This window comes from Meriones unguiculatus, chromosome X (genome assembly GCF_030254825.1).
Source record: "Meriones unguiculatus strain TT.TT164.6M chromosome X, Bangor_MerUng_6.1, whole genome shotgun sequence".
Classification (NCBI taxonomy): Eukaryota; Metazoa; Chordata; class Mammalia; order Rodentia; family Muridae; genus Meriones; species Meriones unguiculatus.
In genome coordinates, this window is record NC_083369.1 from 15,084,565 (window position 1) to 15,100,937 (window position 16,373).

The 16,373-nt window shown below is 40.5% G+C and overlaps 1 long non-coding RNA gene across 9 annotated transcripts in view; it reads left to right on the forward strand.

The window, feature by feature from the left end:
• Window positions 1–350: 350 nt before the first annotated feature.
• The window catches only part of LOC132650065 (uncharacterized), a 227,937-nt gene continuing 211,914 nt past the window's right edge, over window positions 351–16,373 (forward strand). For 4 of the 9 annotated variants that reach the window (XR_009588418.1, XR_009588419.1, XR_009588425.1 and 1 more), the window contains exons 1-5: window positions 351–756; window positions 2,249–2,319; window positions 2,778–2,891; window positions 4,182–4,411; window positions 8,367–8,566. This is a non-coding gene — a long non-coding RNA (uncharacterized LOC132650065). The remainder of the gene's footprint in view (window positions 757–2,248; window positions 2,320–2,777; window positions 2,892–4,181; window positions 4,412–8,366; window positions 8,567–16,373) is intronic. The other 5 variants (XR_009588421.1, XR_009588423.1, XR_009588424.1 and 2 more) reach the window with 5 other exon arrangements.

The following is a 16,373-nucleotide window of genomic DNA, read 5'->3' on the forward strand; positions in this document are numbered from 1 at the left end:
TGAGGAGGTTTTAGCTCTCTCCTTCTCCCCTCCTTTTCCTAGTGGTTTGGTCCTGCTTCTCAGAACAGCATCCTTTCCACTAAACCTCCAGAGTGGTCTGCTCCTGTCTCACAGATTATTAGGCGCTCTATGCTTTTACTCTTCATTCTAGATATCCAGCTCATAATCTAGAGTGGTTTGATTGCATCTTCCATTAAAGCATCCCCACTTAGTTCCCTGCACACGACAGTGGTTTGCTCCTATCTGCTGAACATCAGCATCTTTCCCCTCCTGTCTCACAGGAATGATTAGATACTGCGTCACTGAGCATCAGGCTGTTAGCCCCTCCCCCGGGGTCCACAGTGGTTTGATCCTACCTCATGGACTATTAGGTTCTTTCTGATTCCCCCTCCAGCATCACCATTACTAATGGTATGGTCCTTAGCATCAGGTCCTTTTTGTCCCCCACTGGTCTACTGAGCAGACTTGACGCAGCTTCATCTCATTTCGGATGCACCATGAGCCCCCAACCCCCACTCAGCAGTGCCTTACTCCTGTGTGAGCACTAGAAACTGGACCAAGTGGGGTGAAAATGGCCAGAAATTGCTTTTGATCCCTTTATATCTTTTATGACTAAGAACAAAAAAATCATTTCTGACCAGTTAAAAAATCCATCTGAGCCAGTTTCAGATAACTGTGCAGAGCTGGAGCCTGAGGTCAGTGAACCCAGGAAGATGGCTGAAGACCATGCTGACTCAAGCCCAGACAAGGAGCCAGGTATTTATAGATGTTGAAAGTAATTTGAGAGAAAGAAGTGAGTGTGGAGAAGGAAGTAGGGAAATACAGCAAACAGGGTTAATCGAGGGAAGGCTCAGAAGAGGCTGATTTAACCTGAAGCGACTTTTATTTTTTTAGAGAGAGAGAGGTCATTTCTAGGAAGCAATGCAGGGTTTCGGGCTCTAAATGCAGGCATCTCGTAGGCAGTCCGGATGCTGACATTCTCTGGTAGGCTGAAGCTGAGCCTGGGTGGTTTGTGGTATAGTGATGATGCCTAGCTCTGCAGGCCTGCTCTTAGAGTCCTTCTGTATATGTGACTCAACCTCGGGCTATTTGATAGTCCCAAGCAAGCAAATGACAACCTTTTCACCCCTTTAACTGTGCTAGTCATTTAAATTAGGAGGGAATGATCAATTTTGAAGAAATAGCAAATTACAATAGGTAAGACAGGTGTGCATGAGTGAGCTGATTAGAATTGAGTTGGTTTCTTACTACCTAATTTTTTTTCAGTAAGGTAGCTGGGAAAGTGGAAGGTTGAGAATGTTACTTCATTTCTCATCCTTGGCATGGGTTTTCCTCTGGGCTTGTGGCTTGTTCCAGAAACTGGACTGTATGGTCTGGATTTCTGTCATGTGCTGTGTTCCTGTCCTTGGTGCGTACTGCAGTGGAAGGGCTGGGACGGAGACATGGAGGATGAAAACAATGACATTCTCACAGACTGCAGTATTTCTGATGCAGTGGGGCAGTGCACAGGTCCAATGATTTGATGACGTGTGATGTGGTGCCGCAAGATGGAGGGTGGGGTCAGAGCTGGCTGGTGCAGCTCACAGTGGGTGCATGCAGTTCTCTGGCTCCCTTCCTGTAATGAAAAAAAAAATTTCCTAGATCATCTAGAAATTTGGCTGTCTGGGAGGGAGGTTGATCTTTAAAAAGTAATTATACACACACACACACACACATATGTATGTATATATATACACATATATGTGTGTGTGTATTTTGAAAATTTGTTATGATTCTGTGTATTTAGGAGATAGCTTCAGTTAGGAACTGCTAATTTCTCCAAAGGAAGGATGGCGGCCATTTTATTGAAGGCAGTTAAACGGCCTTCTTGGGGTTGAAGTAGAAAATATTAGAAGGCTTAGAGTCAGATAACTCAGGCTTTGAGTGTCATTCCACTTATTTGCTGTATGAACTTTGAGTAAATTAACCTCTTAGAGACTTGTCATAATCTTTCATCTTCTTCCTTAAAGGACAGAAACTGACTTTCATGGTAGCTGACATTCAACATTTTCGTTTTTATTAATCTGATTATATGGTAGGGATTAGTTTTCTGTATGTATATATTATATAATTTAGCTTGATACAGTTTCATTTAAATTCTTTTTAGCAATGCTTTTTCACAAATGAAACAACTGGACTATTTTGAGGATCAAAGGGAAAATTATTTAAACTATATAAAGCATACATGTGAATATTTGCTGTTTCACAGATTTCTTGGATTCCAGATTCACTTCTTCAACTTTACCCTGGACCTGTGGCGACTGGAAACCTTGAGATGTGGTACGCAGTATTATAAATCACATGGACCCTGGAAGGAAGAGGCAGAAGTGAGGGGGCTGGGGATTGTGTCAGAGACTGTGTAAGTGGGGTGGGGTATTAAAATCTGCCCTTTAACCATAAAAATATAGAACTACTTGATTTCAAGACCAGCCTGGGCAACCTAGCCTGGCTTCTGTTACTGGCCCTGTAAAAAGCAGTATTCATTAAAAGATCAGCTGGAAGGACAATGATGTGGGCTACAAAGAATATGGCTGTCCAGATGCCACCAGTCATGGCTGAGAAGCAGGGACAGGAGGATTAGCAGAGCCTTAGTTTGAAAAAAAAGATCAATACAGTGTAGTATCAGCCATGATATTCCCATTGGGGAATTGTGTTATGTATTGGAGAACTGGGAGTCAGGAAATATGACCTTTTTGATGAGATCAATTAATTAACTGATGATTACAATGTGTTTGTAGGACAAAGAAGAGCATGGCAAAGATTTTTGTTGTGGTGCTCCGTGAACAAGATGGAGGAACTATGAGTCAGCACTGCTTTTCTAGTTAGATTCTAAATAGGTTTTTTTAATAAAGGTAATCTTTTTATTGAGTATTTACTATGTGCCCAATATGCTGGATGCTTTATATATATTGCTTATTTACTTCCCAGAACTACCCATGTGCATGAAGAAACCATTCACAAAGGGAATCAGTTACTCTCTGTATTTTCCCTGGACCAAGAATTCTCACTCAGTGTGGAGAATGAGAAACCATTTTCTTTGGAATTAGCAGAAGCACCTGAAAAAAATCCTTTCCCCAATTCAGCTTTTTTTCTCAGAAGGCCTTCTATTTTTCTGGGTCTCTAAAATGCTATGTGAGCCACTGTGATAATGGAAATGAGAGGGTGTGAGGTCCCTCAGGCACATCAAGTTAGGGAAAATGTTGAGCTTCACCATTATAAAGAGAGGTCATTGGCAGCAGGCTGCAGGGCTCTACCTGTCTCTGGCTAACTTTCAGCATCTTAGTATATGTCTTGGGTGGAGCTGTAGAACAGCACACTCATGAGGTGGGAAGACAGAACTGGAATGTAAGGGGGAAGTAATGTGCTGGATGACAGAACTAGGAATCTATGAAGAATTTACTAGACCACAAAGATAATCCAACAATAACAAACTAAATTTGATAAGAGCAAGTGTGACATTTTGTGCTTGGTTTATAAAGCAGACAAAATTCTTTTGAAAGAATTATGATTCTAAAGGATGAACTCATGTTTGAAGAGGAAAGGTCAATGTAAACTCAGGTTTTACTAATGATAGTATAGGCTCTAAAATTTCAGGAGCCAATTGTTTTATTCTGACAAACATTTGGAGAATCATACTTCGAGTACTGTACTTAGTTAAATTGTCTTTAAAAAGGGAATAAGACAAAATAGAGAAGAAGGAAAGGAGCCTAGAAGATGAGTAGGACATTATTGTTGTCTTCTGATTACTTTATACTTGTCATGACAAAGAGGATTTTATCTGTACAATGTAACCCCAAGAGGCAGAATGGGAGTGCCTGGGGTGGGGAGTTGTGGCAGAGCTGACTGGAAAGGCTTAGTCAGAAGGAACTTACTGTGAAAGGAAGCTTCAGCCACCTGATTTGTTCTAGTGACAAAGGTTGTGAGTCCTCAGATGCAGCCTTGGTTCTTTGAGTGTTCTTTGGCTGGTAGATAATGGGGCAAGGATCAGACTGGAAAGCCACAGAAGGGGGACCTTGATAAGAGCTAGTTAATCCAAAGCAATGGTGGCATTGGCTGACCTAACTCAGCCAAAGATGTGAATTTTCACTACAGTTAGGTAAATCATTCATTACTCACTATTTTGTTTTTAACTTGTTTTGTAGTTAAGGATGACCTTGAACTTCTGATCCTTCTGCCTCTGCTCCTAAGTGCTGGAGGATCAAAGGTGTGTGCCACCAACTGCTGAGGATTGAACTCTGGACTTTGTGCTTGCTAAAGAAGCACTCCACGAGCTGAACAACATCAATAGCCTTGTATGTTGCCCTCTTCTCTTCCCAGATGAGAAAACTGGGGCTCATAGAGATTCTGAGACTTGCCCAAAGCCATGCAGCTAGTAAGTTATCCAGGACAATATATCAGAGTCTTGGGGTGCTGGGAGGGATACTTTATGTACCTCAGAAGTGTTATTCTTACCTGATCACTTCTTTTTTTTAATAGATACGTTGATTTCTTTTTATTTATTTTTATTTTTTAATATTAGTTACAGTTTATTAATTTTGTATCCCAGCTGAATCCTGCTCCCTCATTCCCTTCCAACCCCATCCTCCCTTCCTCATCTTCTCCTTACCCCTTTCCCAGTCCACTGATAAGGGAGGACCTCCTCCCCTTTCATCTGACCCTAGCTTATGAGGTATCTTCAGGCCTGGCTGCAGTGGCCTAGCAGGGCTGCTCCTCCCTCGGGGGGAGTGGGGGAGAGGTCAAAGAGCCAGCCATTGAGTTCATGTCAGAAATAGTCCTTTGTTCCCCTTACTAGGGTATCCACTTGGATACTGAGCTACCATGGGCTACATCTGAACAGGGGTTCTAGGTTATATCCATATATGTTCCTTGGTTGGAGATACAGTCTCAGAAAAGACCCTGTGCCCAGATATATTTGGTCCTTGTGGAGCTCCTGTCCTCTCCCGGTCATACTAACTCTCCCTTCTTTCATATGATTCCCTGCACTCTGCCCAAGGTTTGGTTATGAATCTCAGCATCTGCTTTGATACAATACCACTCCTAGGCATATATCCAAAAGATGCTCAAGTACACAACAAGGACATTTGCTCAACCATATTTGTAGCAGCTTTATTTGTAATAGCCAGAACCTGGAAAGAACCCAGATGTCCATCAAAGGAGGAATGGATACAGAAATTGTGGTCCATTCACACAATGGAATGCTACTCAGCAATTAAAAACAAGGAAATCATGAAATTTTCAGGCAAATGGTGGGATCTAGAAAAGTTCATCCTAAGTGAGGTATCCCAGAAGGAGAAAGACACATATGGTATATAATCACTTATAAGTGGGTACTAGACCTATAAGATAGGATAAACATACTGAAATCTGTACACCTAAAGAAGATAAACAAGAAAGAGGACCCGGAGGTAAGATGATCAACTCTCACTTAGAAAGACAAATGGGATGGACATTGGAATGTAGGAGAAAACAAGTAATAGGACAGGAGCCTACCACTGAGGGCCTCTGATCACTTCTCTAATTAAGTAACATGCTGATATCACCAGAGGCGCATTGACTGTACACAAGTACGTCATGTTGGGCTGGGTGCCTGGAGCTGATGAGAGTATTGTGAAGATGTATGACCAGGCTGTATCTGAGGAGGTCCTGGAGGATGAGGTTGGAACACAGCTGAGCTATTACACAGGCCAAATGGCATGAGCACTTATTCATAATGTCTGTACCTTCCCCCAGAACACTGTCCTCTATAGACACTTGGAAAGGCCCATCTGTAAGACGGAGATCTTCCCTTTAAATATCAGGAAAATGTGGTCTGGAGAGGGGCAGGGACCTCTTCAGATTTTTCTACTTAATGCTTTTGCTTCTTATGTTTCCAGACATCAATTTTTAAATATAATCTAGAAAAATTTAACCTTTAAGCACATTTGTTTTAAGGCAAGACCAATTCCCCTGTGTACCTTGCTACAAGATAGGTCTGTAGGGCTGTGTTTTCATTTCTTCTTGATTATTATGTAAGCTAGAATTATGGAAACACAAAGGTACTACACACTTCAGAGTCAGTCAGACTGGGACAAATTCCCATCCTAGAGCCCAGAGGGAAATCCACTAAGATTTTTCTGGGCCTTGGGTTCTTTACTTGTGAATCTAGAACTAACAATTTAATTCTACTCCTGTGGAGTTGTAAGTGCTGGACAACTCTGGATAGAGGGAACCAAGGAAGGGCTGAAGCTAATGGGAATGTCCCCTTCTTGATAAACAGAACTAAGAATTATTAGCCAAGAGAATGGTTTAGAAAGATATGTGTGGATAGCCTTACCAAGGCAGAAAAATCTCTTCCATAAGATGGCTATTTAACTACATTTTTTTTTTCAGTTCTCTGGGACGCATAACTCTAGATATCTAAATAGCCTCTAGATTTAATGTTTGGTAATTCTGCATTTGTCTTGGACTCCAGCCTCCTTGTTAGCTCATTTGTCCTTTTGTTTTTGTCACTCTTAGTATATGGTACTCTAAAGCTAAACCCAGTACTTCTAAAATGGGATTTAGTCAAAGGAAAACCATCGTCTCCTTCATTCTGGACATCATCCTTTTATTAGTGTATCGTAAGTCTTCATTAATTCATGTGTGTGTGTGTGTGTGTGTGTGTGTGTGTGTGTGTGTGTCAACACTGCCTTATATGTATGTGTATATATGTATTAGACCTAAATTCCCTAAGTGTTTTAGCACCACACCGGATAAACCATACTATCTTCCCCAGTCATTATTATATGCTGATTATGTTTGGTGGTGACATTCATGAGATTCACCTGGGAATCTTTTTTTTTTTTAATGGTGAATTATGAGCCAATCTGTGTGTCATTTATTGTAAAGAAGGTTGAAATAAAAGGACCTCCTCCTTGAGTCTGGGTTTTACTATGTAGCTCAGTCTGTCCTTGAACTTTCTATTTAGTTCAGGTTGGCTTCTAACTTGTGATCCTCCAGGCTCCGTCTCCTGAGTTCTGGGATTACAGGTGTGTGGCATCATACTTGGCTTTCAATTTGGTTTTAGGACCCTTTTACATACACTATTTTTTTTTCAGAACTGTGGATGAAAGCAAAGTTCCTATGTCTTCTATTCAAGTGCTATCACTGAGCCACTAGTGTCCCACCTCTTTTTACTTTGGTTTTGAGAGAGGAACTTATTAAGTTACCTAATCTGTCTTGACATGAACATAGCCTTGTCTGGTGTCAAACTTCTGACCCATTTGCTTCAGTCTCTACAGTACCTGGAATTATATGTGTGTGTACTCATACTCAGTTTGCTTGTATATTCTTAAATGTTTTATAGCACCCTTGGACATTTTGTTTATGAATGCTATGTCTATATTATTTAACATGCTAGAACTGAAAACAGACTTCACAAATCTAATTCAAGAACAGCTCCAATAAATTAAAAAAATTCACAAAAACTTATGTTGAATGGAAATATTTAGTATTTTCCAAATAAAACATCTATGAGTTGTGGTCTTTCATTTTTCTGATAACTATCTTTAGTGTCTTCCTCTTTCAGTCTTCTGCCATAGAAGTAGCCTCTGGAAACCTCACTTGGGAAGGAGGGAGAGTGAATAAGCTTTCAATTTCTTTCTCTTCTTGAAGATTTATTTTTAAGTGTGTGTGTGTGTGTGTGTCTGGATCTGTGGTGAGTTTGTATAACTGCATGTAATGCCCATGGAGGTCAAAGAGGGCATTGAATCCTCTGGATCCTGAATTATAGGCAGTTGTGGGCTGCCTGATGTGGGTGATGGGAACTGAACTCAAATCCTTGGCAAGAGCAGCCAGTGGTCTTAATCTCAGAGCCATCCTCCTTAGTCCTATTACAGAACTATTTAATATTAGGTAATTTTGACTCTGCAAGTTCTTTGGCAGAGTTTTGGTACTCTCAGAGGTCCCTGGGCAATATAAGATCTTCTAAAATAAGTGATGCTACATGAGACATAGTTTCACACTGACCATTTTCTTCTTAAAATAAAACCTGTTTTTACACAAAAAGGCAAATAGAGTAGGATTCTACTACTATGGGTTACCTAGAATATAGAAATTCAGGAGACAGAGCAGAATAGTGGTTAATGCTAGCAAGGTAAGAGAGAAGATTAGAGTTCCTGTGTATTAGGTACAAAGCTTCAATTTGGGAAGCTAAGAAAGTTCTCGAGATGAACAGTTGCAAATAGTGGGAGTGTGGTAAATACCATTGAACTGTCTAATTTAAAAGGTTTGAGGGGTAAGCCTCATGTTCTATGTAGTTAAAACATGCAGATTCCAGATACCCAGTCACCTATGTTCTGATTCAACAGGTTCACAGTGAGGCACAGAATCAGTTCTAGAAGCACCTCAGGAAATTCGGATACATTTTGTGGCCTGGAGAGATCACCTCCCTCACCATCTTACTTAGTGCCTGTCAGTCATCAATCTCTAGCTTCCCTGTGACCCTGCTCCACCACAGAATGCAGCTACTGAGGGGCTTAAGAACCAGCACCTTCATGGAGTTGCAAAGGTAAGGCCATTCTCCCCCTATTTTCTATATTCTGGAAATTGTTTATGTATTCCAGAATGGGCCACCTGTGTTTGGAGGAGCCAGCACTGCGAGCTGGAATGACACAGTGCTCATGATAGGGTCATTCTGGCTTGCGTTTGCTACCTGTCCAAATGATTTCACACCATCCATAAAATGAAGTTTCAGGTGTATTATTAAAGAGGATTTTTAGAATATTGACATACGTACCCCTGATCACACATATATCAAAATGTAGATGACTATTATTTCAGCTTTGGATAAAGTAAGTATATGAAATAACAAAAGGGAGGAGTTATATGCTTGCATAATTAAAATGAAAAACTCTACAAAGCAAAAATGACATTAAATGTAAGTGGTCATCTGGACATTCAAGCAATAAATAAAAGAATGTGCATTCTGTTCTTATGTGATTTGCATAGTTGCAAAATTGCAATTTGATGCAATTTAATGATAAATCTAAGATAAATTCTTATGTTTGTGTGGTCCTTTTTGGATAAATGCAGTGGCTGAACACCCACAGTGCAGGTTTCCAGCAGAAGCCCAGCTATGGCTTTTTGTCTCTAATCTTATGCTGTATATAAAGATCTCTGCATAGTGTGTTAAGTGCCACAATAATCATATGTTTTTGATAATTGCACTGTTCAAAACCTTCCCCAAGCATAGTGATGTTTAGTGCTTCGAAGCTTAAGAAGGTTGAGAGGTACCTTCCAGTAAACTATGGCTATCACATGAGCTTCAGCCATGCATGACAGTGCTGTTGGCTGTAAATTTGGTTAATAAATTATATCTATCTAAAGTGGAGGCACAGTGGTTATTGATTGGCCTAACTCTAATGCAAAGATAATATGGGGGAAAAATTAATTCACAGTAACAGAGGCTATGACCATACCCCACAAACTGTAGACCATCGTACCAATAAGAGATATTCAGAAGTTTGAACTTTCCACCCACCGGCAGGATGGAAACGGCTTATAAATGCAGTTGGGACTTAAGAAGAAGGATGCATTAGATGAAAGAGGGTGTCCCCTACTTTGTTAACACTTCGACACATACCAGTTCACTCTGCTTATGGTATTTTGGATCATGCTAAGTCAGTGACTAGAATACAGATGTTCCAATATTTATAAATGTATACAACATCTCTAGGACACAGAAGAAATGTAGTGATAATACTCAGAGAGGAAAACCTGGTAGGAGTGGGAAGAACACCTACTCCATTTTGTACTTTTTGATCTTGCATTATATACATGCTACCTTCTTCCAACATGAAAACTATGAAACACACACACACACCTTCATGTTATTCTAGAACATTTCCATCTGGGGAACTGTAATCATAAAGCATCCCCTCTTGTCCACAAAGCTTTTCTTTGACCATTTAAAACCGTATTTTATCCTCACTGACCGCTTGGCATAGGATCCAACTGTCAGAATAAAACAGAGCTAGTAAAGGTAGCCTCCATATGGAAAAGGGAAGCTTATTACGTGAAGTGGAATCCCGAAGTCAACAGTACTTCTAGTATTGGTATTTCTTCATATTGTTAAATAGAAGAACAAGAGACCCTTTACACTGGTTTGGAGGTAGAGGATAAAAGCCTGGAAACAAAGATTTATTGAGAGAATCTGAAGAAAGGGGCCATGGAGAGGTCCTAGAGCAACTTAGTAAATCGTAGCTATGTTGAGGTAGAGTAGCAAGTGAATACATTGCCCTAGAGCTGTTCAGGAATGATTCTGAAAGCTTGGAAAGCTCAGCTCCCAGACTTCATAATAAACCCACACATGGCCATTTATAGGAACAACTCTTGAAATTAAGTCTTTTGGGATTTCCTGGGTTTTATCAGGCTTATTCAAAATTTGAATGCTTGTTATGAGGAAGGTCCAGCATAGAGCAGTGATTGTGGGCATCTGTAAAGAGAGAAGGTTTCTGGGAGAATCACTGGTTTTTTGAATGTAGGTTTTGTGATGGATTAGGGCCCGAGTGTTGTGGATTCTAACAAAGCCGATATAGTGCTTGGTTCCTAGTAGGTGCTCAGTAAGTGTTTGTGACATAATTCGTTTATTGAGCACCTCCTATCAATCAAGCACTGTGCTAGGCTCTGGGGCCACATAGCTAAGTTGGACCAGATAATCCCTTTTGAGGTCCGTATGTCTAGTAGTGGCTACTGTAGAATGATTAGGTATAGCAGCAGCACTGATAGGAGTAAGACGTGCCCAGGAAACAGAAGCAGGTTGCGCTGTGGGAAGAGTCAGTGAATAGACACTATTTATTTCAAAACCTTGGGAAGGAAAGAAGAGAAAGGAGCAAATGAAGAGGTGAGGCTGAGAAGCTTTACCTTAAAATATGAGAGTTTTGAGCCACATGTTCCCAGTAGAGAGGGCAGGGATTAAGATTCAGGAGTTAAGGCAGTGAGCAACGGAAAGGTATGTCTGAGGCTACAGAAAGGAGAAGAATGCAACCTGGCCCAGGATCTCCAGAAGAACTCTGCTGATGCAGGAGTGTGTGGATTTATAGGTAGTACCAGGAGATACTGGGGAAAGTTAAGAGTGTGGAAAGGGTAGTGATTAGAACAGCAGATTGCAGGTCCCAGGTAAGTTTGAGAAGGTAATTGTGCTCAAGGAGTCTGATAAGTTGTAAGAAACCAAAACTTCTAAGATGTAAGAGATAGAAACAAAGAAAAGTACTTAGTGGGATAGAAGCAGGAGAGAGTATAATATGCAAATAGAAGATGACACAGGTGGGGCAGTTTGGGGTGACAAGAAGATTTTGTGTGTGACTTAGGATGTGGATAAATGATGTAGGTATAGGAAGTGGTTATGGTGGTTGAATTAAGGCATTAGGGCTTTATGGTTATTTCCCACGGATGTTTAAATCCCTCTGATCATGCAAAGGCTTGCACTAGGAGTCGAGGACCAATTAATGTTTGGGAGAAAGTAAGCAGGTACCAGTGACAAAACTTGTTGGTGGAAGAATGTGAATGTCTTCGTTGCCCTTTCCCTGAAAGGGGAGGTGAACAAAGATGGGTTATGCATCTGTGAACTTGGCTTCTCCTCCTCACGCTGTACGTATGGGAATGAGACGGAAGACTTCAGCTACAATGGGAACCAACCAGTGTCCATGGAGTTCAGCCTGTGTCAGCATTCTCAGCTGCCCAAAGGCCCAGCTAGCAGGATAAGGCGATGCATTGTCTGTGGCTTGTCAGTAACATGCAACTGCACAGAAGCACTGAGAAGTATAAGAATGAAGAAAAACTGAATCCCACAAAGGAATGGAAGCAGTACGGCCTAGGTGAATTTCCTGAGAGTGGATGCTGATCTGTTTATGTCTTTCCGTGGTCTATACAAGAATAGTAGTGAGGAGGGGCATGTGAAAAAATTTGTCCCAGTGATGCTATAAGAAAAATGGTAGGCAGGGAGGCCAAGCTTTCCTTGTGCTCAGGAGAATTTCGGGGGTACAATTTTAATTGACAATTGGTTCTGGAGTTGGGCCTTGGTGGAGATGGTAGTAAGAGAAAGAGCAGTGACAGCCACTTTCATCTTTGAAGAAATCTGTGAAGAAAAAGTGCACAAAATATGGAATAGAGCTTCAAGAAAATCCAAGATGTTTTCTTTCATGGTAACAGCACCAGGAGCTACAATAAAGAACAATAGTGATGCCAGTAGCTAATATATATCTGATCTAGTGTTATCCTGTGCAAATCTATTTCAAATAATTTTATGCATATGAATTCTTTTAGTACTAACAACAGCACTGTGATATCTAAGTATCTGTAGTAAGCCATTTATTGTTACGTAATGAAATATATGAGTCAGGACAGTTTATAAACCAAAGACTTTATTTTAGTTCAAGGCCCCCTGACTTTGCAACTAGTCTCTTAAGGCTGTAGAAAGCATCACATGACAATGGGCAAAGAGTATATGTGTGATTCTGTATTTTCCCTTAATTTACTACGAGAGCTCTGCCAAAATGGCCTTATTTAAACTTAATCAACCTTTTAAAGGCCTTGTCTTCAAACACCATTACTGAATTTTGTATTTTCTTTATATATTACAATGGGTATAAATTTCAACATATAAAGATGTAAGGCACCCTCAGACCAAATATAAATCATCATGGTACTAATATTATCATCATAATTGCTGGTACTCAGTGGTAAAATACTCAACTAGCATACACAAAGCCATAGGTTCAATCTTTAGTACCACTGACAAACACTCACAAAGCAAGTGCCCACTAGAACTCAAATCTTTGTAACCCATCTGATGAAGATATAGGTATGAACAGTGGCAAATACTTATTTTATTCTCTTTGTAGAATGTAAACTCTAGGTTGTACACTTTAGATTTGTTCTGGTATCTCAAAGCTCTTGCTACTTTCTTCCTGGGAGTTGGTTCCTATGTATATGAAATAGATGGGTAGCTGCCTGAAGTTTTGGTGATTCTGACATGCTTTGAAAATTACATGTTGCTGTGAGAGAAACATGGCACAGGAGAATCCTTCATTCAGCAAGGCATATGATTAGCTAGGACATGCTTGGAAAATCTATTGTCTCTGAAATATAATACAAGGAGCTTATAAAATGTCTCCCTGGGCTGGAGAGATAGCTTAGCATGTACTGAAATGAAACCAGGGTGTTGACATTCCAGATAAGCTATCAGCCTATGACATACAACCACCTTGTTTAACATTTTATGAGGCCAGGTAGCTCATTATGTTGACCATCACTGGTAGTTCAAGAAAGTCTTGAACTTGTGATCTTTCTGCCTCAGTCTCTCTGGTAGCTGGGATTGCAGGCCTGCAACATCAGGCTTGGCTGCCTGGGTATTTATTTTAATAGAAACATCCTATTTAAATTAAATCCTATAAATACCTGTATTAGTTCATTTACCATGAACTAAGAAAATTACATCTACTTATGGCCATTCAAAAGAGTGGCCTTTCTACCTTTATGGTTAGAAATTATGGTTAATTTCTACCTTTATGGTTAATTGAAAATTTATTTTTAATAATAGAACTCAGCATAACTGTTGTATGTGATGATCTAGCATTTCCTGTGCCCCTTTATCTTTCCTATTGCCTTTTTGCCTCTTTTCTTCAAGGTTACACATGAAGTCCCATAAAATGTTTTTTAAAATTTCTTTGCTTCAACCTCTCTATATAACTTATAGCTTCTCAAATCTCCCTGTCATATATCATTACTAGTCTTTGGGAAATGTTTATTATTTAGGTTTGAAGATTAATTAACATATTTCTATGGCCACTCTCTCCTGTAAGTCATTGGTTCCCTTAAAGCAAGTAGTTTTATATTTCCAAGACCAAGTTTTTCTCTGTTAGCTCTACTTCTGTACTCCAGTATTCATGGTGTTGTTGATTTTTCTCCCTAGGGTTAGCCTAGAGAATTCTCAGTGCTTAAACTAACACCAACAGTGATCTGTATAATCTCAAAGAGGCTGATGCTTGCATGGATGTCTTCTGAGCATCTCCCATATCTATCCGTCCATGTAAACATCTTTTCTTCCTCTGCTGTAGACAAGGAATGAGCCAGAAAAGCAGAAACTCCATCATTCTTTTGCACCATTTTGATGTCTCCTCCGCTCCAATTTCACTTTACCTGTTTGAGCTTACTCTGCATAGTAGACTTGCTCAGTCTGGTCACTATGGATGACAACCACATTGGTGAAAAGCCCTTCAGTATGTGGACTGTTCAAAATCATTGTGCTGTTGAGCCAGTGACTTCGGCTGGCTCTGGGATGAGGTCTTCACCTCATGTATTTGCACTGCCCTTATACTAGTTACTGCTAACCTCAGAATCAGGTTGAGAAGTCAAAGAAAATCAAACCCTTATGTGTTGCTCTAAGGCAAAACTGTCCCGCTTACTACCTTAAGTGCCCGATTTCCATTAACCACTTTTTTTTTTTTTCCTGGTGAAAATTAATACCACATTGAAGGAAGATAAAGTCACATGGTCTTTAGGCCAGTGCCAGTATATGATCTTGGCTGATGAATAAAGGCAAGCAAGAGACAGGAAGAACTGCTCTGTGACAATGTAGAGTTGATCTCCACCGCCAGCAAAGTGTTTTTTTAGGCCAGGATTTTGGACCTGCAGCACCATCCAACTCTGACTGAGCTAGAATGAAACCTTGGCTTGGAAGGATGGGACACATCATCTTATAGAACTATCCCTGGCTTTTTTTTTTTTCTAAACATATAGCACTATAAAAATGAAAAAGCAGCAAGATGAGAGGGGCTCTGGTAGAAGCTAGAATGATGTTCTTCCCTTTCCTCAGCTCAAAAACAAAATCCAGCTTTGTCCTAGCTCAATGTCTGCTCACTTCCTGGTGTCAGTCTTAATGGACAGCAACAACAAAAGCCCTCAGAGGACTGAATCTTGCCTTCAGAAAGGGATTGTAGAGGTCATCTAATTCACACATATCCCAACCCCTGCCAAGGTCCTGTGTGGGGTTCCACCTAAAACAAGCTCTGTATGCAGGGCTTGTCAGGAAAGGCTGTCCTGTTGTTTTTCCCACTCAGGGAAACTAGAGTGCAAAAGAGCAAAGTAATCAGCAACTCAGCTTTACTTGCCTTTGTGCTGCCTCGCTGCACATGGGGTCAGGCCCGGAATGTCAATTTTCCAGAACTCATACCAGGGGAGAGAAGAAATCATTAGGATGAGAGAGGGTGATGACAGCGTGAGGCCTGCAAGTAGGCTGTCAGGGTTGTGAAATGTCTGGGGGCCTTCCTGACGCCTTCCAGCAACACGCATATGCACTTCCCACAAAGGCTTCTTCCCCAACATCCCTAGGCTCCAACTCACTTATACTTGGTCCCTAGTTGCTCGCTGAGTGTAGAACACATGCACAGACTCAGGCATGAATGCATGAATGCATCAAGCGACCCCCCCCACTCCTGATACTACAAAGATCTAGGAAAAGACTATGTAGGACACAGCTCCTTTACTCATAACTGGCTAAAGTGATTTTAGTATGGATGTTTATATTCAAGAAAGGCATTAAATATTCAAGGATCACCTTGATATTCCAGGCAATTTTCAGTTTAGTTATTCTGACTGTGGATGTATCTGAGTTGTTGAAGAAAGTAGACACCCTTAGAACTTACAACACAGGCTGTGATGGTCATTCTGGGAGGGGACACAGCTTTCAAGAGTGGTGTGAAATCCAGTAGATGATAAACGGTATTGAAAGTGAGGCTTAAAGACCGATATTGAGGGTACATTATTCCTTTTACACCTTTGTTTTATTCTTTTTGCTATATAAGATATGTCAGTAATGTAGCATATATTAATTTGTTAACCAAGAAAATGTTATGTAAAAAGAAAAATAGATATATAAGGTGAGAAAATTATTTTTAAACAAATAGAAATATAGGATAAACATACTGAAAATCTGTACACCTAAAGAAGATAAACAAGAAAGAGGGCCTGGGGTAAGATGATCAGTCTTCACTTAGAAAGACAAATGGGACAGGCATTGGAAGTAGGAGAAAACAGGAAACAGGCCTACCACAGAGGGCCTCTGAAAGACTCTACCTAGCAGTATATCAAAGCAGATGCTGAGACTCATAACCAAACCTTGGGCAGAGTGCAAGAAATCATATGAAAAAACGGGGAGTTAGTATGACCTGGAGAGGACAGGAGTTCCACAAGGACCAAATATATCTGGACACAGGGGTCTTTTATGAGACTGTTTCTCCAACCAAGGACAATGAATGGATATAACCTAGAACCCCTGTTCAGATGTAGCTCATAGTAGCTCAGTATCCAAGTGGGTA